The sequence below is a fragment of the Trichosurus vulpecula genome, chromosome 7 (genome assembly GCF_011100635.1).
Source record: "Trichosurus vulpecula isolate mTriVul1 chromosome 7, mTriVul1.pri, whole genome shotgun sequence".
In the NCBI taxonomy this organism is placed as follows: Eukaryota; Metazoa; Chordata; class Mammalia; order Diprotodontia; family Phalangeridae; genus Trichosurus; species Trichosurus vulpecula.
Window position 1 is genome coordinate 44,313,401 of NC_050579.1, and position 6,967 is coordinate 44,320,367.

The following is a 6,967-nucleotide window of genomic DNA, read 5'->3' on the forward strand; positions in this document are numbered from 1 at the left end:
TGCTACTGAAGCCAGTCTATATTTTCCTGAATCCCCCCAAATTCTGTGATTCTGTGAAGCTGTCCTGTCCCAAAGTAGCTTACTTTGTGGTGGGAGGATAAAACATGCACACAGATAAATAAATATGGGTCATTTGAAGAAAACCAGATATAACAAAATGAGAGTTTGCAAAAGGCTTTGGGTAGGAAGTGGTACGTGAGCAGAGCTTTGAAGGAAGATAAGGACTCTAAGAAGTGAAAGTAAGGAGAAGGTACATTGAAGGAAAGTCTATGCAAAAGCAAGGATACTGTTTGGAAAATGGCTTAGCTAGCCAATGTGGCTGATATATAATAGAGTGCATGAAGTAGAATAATCTTGAAAGGTAAATTGGAACCAGTGGAAGTGGAAGGTTTTAAACGCCAGGATAAGGATTTTGTGTTTCGATTTAGAGATAATAGGAAACTCTTGAGCAGGGGAGTACCATGGTCAGACCTGTGCCTTACCAGGCAGTCAGAATATGATAGAGTAAGAGCTAAGTTGAGTTTTCAGAGATCACCTAGACCAAGGGTTCTTACCTTTTTTGTGTCAAGAATACCTTTGGCAGTCTGGTGATGTCTATGTGATGGGGTGATGGGACCTGAACCCCTAGAAGGAAAAGACCATGTCTTTGAAAGCGGTCTAGTCCCTGAATTTTCCCAGACATTTCAGTAGCCCAGAGCTGCTGGTGTCTCGACCTAGGCATCTGGAACAGGCAGATGAAAACCATTTATACCAACAGCCACGAAAATAGCTGAAGCAGATGCTGTGGAGTGCTTAAGAACTTGGTTAGACACTGAAGAGGTCAAGGTCATCCACTGCATCTTGAGCCACACTGGACTGTGACAGCACTGGAAGAGAGAGTAAAGCCAGTGATTTCATGCAACTCTGCCTCACGTATATCCAGTTTATGCACGAATCAAAATACATCACCCATACCATTTTACCATTTTTACCTCTCTCAAAGTCCTGTGGCGATAGGCAAGTGATAAAGCAGCAGATGTGGATACACTGGGAGCTGTAGTCACAACCTTGCCCACAGGAGGCCCAGATCATAGGGTCGTCTTTCACTAGAAGCAGCAGTGGGATTCAGCAGCCCCCTGGGTGTCTGAGAAGCCTTTTATAAGGACCATGCTGCTTACCTCCCGAAGTGAGGAAGGGGTGCCCTAAAAATTGATATATTTTACTATATTTTAAGAGACATGAAGGGAAAACATTAGTTGAATGGTAGAATTTATGGGATTCATAACTGGTTTAATGATTATGCAGAAAGTTATTGATTAATGGATCACTGTCAATCGGAAGGGCAATTGCTTGTATTATGCCGCTGATTTTCTATTTGACATTTTTATCAACAACCTAGATGATGACACCTATTACATGCTTGAAAGGAAATGTAGTTCCATGAGTAAATCCAGCCTCAGAGTCAGGTTCTGAATCAAGTTCTACTTTTGACACATGGGCAGAGAGACCTTGGGCAAGTCACTTAATCTTTCAATGACCCAAGCAATTTTCCAAGGCTTTAAGTTTCCATTTCAGAGAAGTTGTCCATCCGAAATGATGGATGGAGTCTCTCACCAGGAATCTGGAAAACAAATGAAATCATAAGTCTGGACCAAAAATAAATGGCAAGCTTGTCAAGTTTTTTGGGTGACACACAATTAAGAGGAATCGTTAACATATTGGATGGCAGAATTGGGATGCAATAAAAATCTCAACAAACTAGGATAATGAACTGGATTTTACAAAGTGAATTTAACACGGAGGTGGCATAGACTGACTTGGAGTCAGGAAGACTTGGGTTCCAATTCCACCTCTGACATTTACTAGTTATGTGACACCTCTGTCCCTCAGTTTCCTCATGTGTAAAATAGAGACAATAGTACCTGTAGCACTATATAAAAGGGGAGAGTGTGAGGTTCAATGAGTATAAATGTCAAGTACTTTGCAAATAGTGGGATATGAATGTAATGGAATAGTAAGGAATAACATATATGAAGGATCTGGGTAAACCTGGGAAAATTTGGTATGAAATGATGAAGAATGAAAAAAGGAGACCCAAAAAATGTATGTTGTTTGTCTTTCATTTTCAAAGAGGACCAATGGCATCATTGGGGGTGAAATTGACCTGCTGATGAATTGGACTTAAGTGAGGCAGAACTGCACAAAGTCATCAACCTCACTGTCTTAAATCATTGAAGTTCAGTGGCAGGACAAAAGTCAAGATGACTGGCAACAGCCTGGGATGCAGCAGATGACTTTGGCATCTTCAATGCCTTGCCAAGCTCTAAGCACTCCACAGTGTTTGCTTCAGCCGCCTTCAAGGCTGTTGGAACAAATTGTTTTCATCCACCCATTCCACTAGGAGAAGCCTTCACATACTTGGGATAGATACCTCCCTAGCTCACTGACAGATTTGAGGCCTGTTGATTACCCTTATCCTGGGTAAGGATGGCTTCACTGGGGCATGAGTACTGTACATACTACATCTTCTTGGAGCCATAGGTGAGAGTTGGGTGGCAGATGGACACCGAAAATGGATGAACAGCCTTGAAAAGGGCTTGGCAAGCCCTCACACCAGAGGTGCTAGTCTTCCCTTAATATCCCATACACCTCCAAAAAGGACATAGACTCAAGAGGCAGCCTACCTGAATTTTCATCTCACCTCAGTACCTATTACCTATGTGAGCTTGGGCAAGTCATTTGAATGGACATAACATATGTAATTTGTTATTAATCAGTCATTTTCAGTTGTGTCCAACTCTTTGTGACCCCATTTGGGGTTTTCTTGGCAAAGATACTGGAGGGGTTTGCCATTTCCTTCTCCAACTCATTTTATAGATAAGGAACTGAGGCAAACAGGGTTAAGTGACTTGCTCAGTCACACAGCTAGTAAGTGAACACAAAATCTGGCCTGGCATTCTATCCACTGTGCCATCTAGCTGCAGATTTTTTTTTAGTACATTGGTGCTCAAAAAATGTATACACACTGACTACAACAATACAAAAACAAGTCAGAATGGAGAGACAAAGGAAAATGCCATCAAATAGGGACAGTCAATATTAGTAACATTGTCGAAGTTAAAGGATACGTCCTATCTTTCTGTTCACAATCAATTCTTTTCACGAATGTACTCAGTGTGTGGGAGAAGGTAGTTTGAGTGTTTGTTGAGAAGTATATCAATAAATGCTTAAATTTTAAAAATAAAGAGATAAAACAATTGTCAAAAATTCTTGTTCTGCTAAATAAAAGGTGGTGAATTCTTAAGGAAAAATATATACATATATGTACATATACATATATACATATGTTCATGTGCGTATATGTGCCTGTGTGTGCATGTGCGTGCATACACTCGAGCACATGCGCGCGCGTGCGTGTGTGTGTGTGTGTGTGTGTGTGTGTGTGTGTGTGTGTGTAAAACTGGGCTGCCTCAGGAAATACTGAATTCTCTGCCCCAGAGAGGTTCAAGTAGAAGCTTACAGTTTGTCAGAGCTGCTGTAAAATGGATTCCTGCTTGTGGTTTGGGCTGGAATGAATTGCCCCCATTGAGGGTCAAGTTCTTTATATTCCTTTCTGCTCTGATAATCTTTGATTCAAAAAGCTTCCATTTGCCAACTCTGAAACTGGATATGCCTCATAACCCTCCTTGACCTCACGTCATCTCACCTGGCCTTTTCTTCAACCCTGCTTCTGGCTACTGGTGCCTTCTAACCACCCCTAAATCCTTTGAACACACCCCAATGAGCCCTGCCCACAGACCTCACTCTGTAAGGAGGATCAAAGCTCCTCTTTGTTATATCAGTGAGTCACTTCACGTGAAATCAGCTTCTGGGTCAAGGGTTCTTAACCTGAGGTCCATGAACTTGGTGAGACAGACAGACAGACAGAGATAACTGTATTTCAACATTATTCATTTCTTTCGTAAGCTTATGCCTTTTATTTTATGCATTTAAAAGCATTATTCTGAGAAAGGGCCCATAACCTCCTTCACCAGACTGCATGCCCGACACGGAAAAGTTTGAGAACACCTGTTCTGGGTCAAATAGCAGGCCCCAGCACTCGCACTTGAACAAACAGTACTTAATCCATTCAGATCTTCTAAACAGGAATCTAATAGACTCTCTTTAAGGTAGTGAATTCCCGGTCATTGGAAGTATTTGAGAAAAGGTTTGGATTACAACTTGAAAAGGATGACATAGTGAAGATTCTGCAACATAAGGGATTGAAGTATATGACCTGAAAGGTTCAAATTCCAATGATTCTATAGCATTAACTAAGGTAAAAGTCAGCAGGATGTAATATAAAGGGAATCAGAAGACCTAAGTTCTAGACCAGGAGTGGGGAACCGTGGCCTCAAGACCACATGTGGCCCTCTAGGGCCTCAAGTGCAGCCCTTTGACTGAATCCAAACTTCACAGAACAAATCCCACCTCTGTTCTAGTCCTTACTCTTCTCCTAACTCACTATATGACCTTGGGTAAATAGCTTAACTTCTCCAGGACTCAGTTCCCTAATCTGTAAAATTAGGAGGTAGAAGAAAGTGACCATTAAGGTCTCATCCAATTCTGAATTTCCAGTATCTTCTGGAAACTATATGGTTCCCTAGGAGCCAGAACTGGAAGGGAATTCATAGAATTCACAGGGAGAAGGCCCTAATAGTCAGAAGCAGGTTTGAAGAAAGAGCCCGGTTATAGGACATGATGACAAAGAGGGCTATGAGTTTCTGCTCCAGCTTCTGAATTTGCTACAGGAATCTCTTTGAATCAGAGAATATTAGAGTTGAAGGATTAGCCTCTTTATTTTATAGGTGAGGAAACTGAGGCCTGGAGAGAAGCTACTTGTCCAAGAACATACAAAGTATAAATAACAAAGGTAGGATTTAAGGCCAGGTCCTCTGACCCTTCCTCAGAACACTAGTTCAGAAACTTCCAGGTCACATGACCAACAAGATGGAGGACTGGACATTTTCTCCAGTCCTCATGAACTCACAAAACTCCTCAAAATAAGAATTAAGTACAAGAACTAAAGTAATAATAGGATAAGATAACACTTCTAGGGGGCAGCTAGGTGGCACAGTGAGTAGAGCACTGGCCCTGGAGTCAGGAGGACCTGAGTTCAAATTCGGCCTCAGACACTTGACACATTTACTAGCTGTGTGACCTTGGGCAAACCACTTAACCCCAATTGCCCTGCCTTCCCCCTCCAAAAGAAAAAGAAAGAAAGAATGAAGCAAAAAAAAAAAAGATAACACTTCTAACAATGAATTAACAGCAAAGAAGGCTAATGCCTGATAGACTCACTCAGCACTTCCTTCCCCATCAGCCCCGGAGCTCTAAAAGGGCAACACACGCTAACCCATCAGCTCATGCTCTGGGATCCTATCCTCACTCTAATCATTGTGTAGCAACAAGCAGAAGGACTCAACTCTGTGCATCTTGTTGTTCGTCCTTCATTCTCAGTGAGGACCAATGACATCAGGAGGGTGATGTCTTAACTTGTAAGTTAGTTGGTTTTAAGTGAAGCAGACCTGTGCAAAGTCATCAGCCTCACTCTCTCCTCCAGAGTCATTGGAGTTCCAATGGCAAGACACAGGTCAAGATGACTAGAGATGGCCCTGGATGCCATGGGCCTTTTTTAAGGTCTTTCCCAGCTCTCAGTTTGTCTGAGGCAAAGCCCATTCAGTAATTAAAGGTGAGGTAAGATTTGAGGCAAAAGATGACCTAGTTTGCACTTATAAAGCATCAATCTGTGAGGGGAAGATCCTCCGAGTTTCCTCTATGCATCTATTCTGGAAGAGGACCTATGGGAAAGTGGAAACATGCTCTGCCTAGAGCAGTGGGGTTCTCTACTACAGCAGCATTCAACCAGAAAACTAAAGAAAAAAAGGCACTGGAGCAGCATTCAGTATGTATGGGGAGCTGCACCAGACCTGAAGGAAAGGTGACCAGTATTTAGCTGCAGCCAGGTCTTCCCCACTCCCCAGAAGTCACATGGGGCAAGGACTAAGCCTGGTAAAAAGATAATTATCTATCATGGGAGATTAAGACAGCTTTGAGGTCCAACTCTCAGGAAATTTACCATCAAAGTGGGAGAAGTCAAAAAATGAGCAATAGTCGAATATAAAGAGAAAAAACTAAGTTATGTAAAGTCCTAGAAGGAAGAAAACTTCAGTTGAAAGCCTTGAGAACAAGCAGTTAAATCAACAAGGAAGATTTTTTAAAACAGAAGGGGAAGATGGGGCCACCAAAAAAATCTAAATGAATCCAAACATTTTTAAATAAATATCGCAAGACAAATGAAATCGAGGACCCAGGAGAGCATGGAGCCACAGCAAGATGTTCCTGAATAAATGAAGAAATACAATATTGAAAAAAGAATTTTTGTTCTACACCCAAAAATAATTGATAGAAAAGACAAACTTAAATCAATGATGGCACATCTCCCCAAAGAAACAAAAGAGAAAACGATGGATATGCGGAAAAATATACAAGTAAAACACAATCTAGAGGAAAATCCAAATGCAATAATAAAGGAAACATGATTTCTATACAGCAAAATATGATCTTGAAGACAGGATACATAGAGATGAGTTAAGGATGATAGGTTTTCTAAAAGAACAGAAGTTTAAAAACCTAAAAACCAAAATACCAAAAAACTATCTAGAACTTCTGAAAATAGAAAACAAAGTGCCAATTGAAAGAATCCACAGATTGCATCCTGAAAGGAAAAAAAAACCCTTCATTGCAAACTCCAATTTCTCTGGACCTTAGTTTCCTCATATATAAAATAAGAAAGTTGGACTCAATGACCTTTGAGGTCCCTTCCAGTTCTACATCTATGATCCTAAGCTCCCTGGTCACTTTTTTTCCTATACTGGGTACTCCTCTCAGCTACCCTGATGATCAGAAGTAGGTATATTTCCTGCTCTTCAAAGCTACTACCATGGCT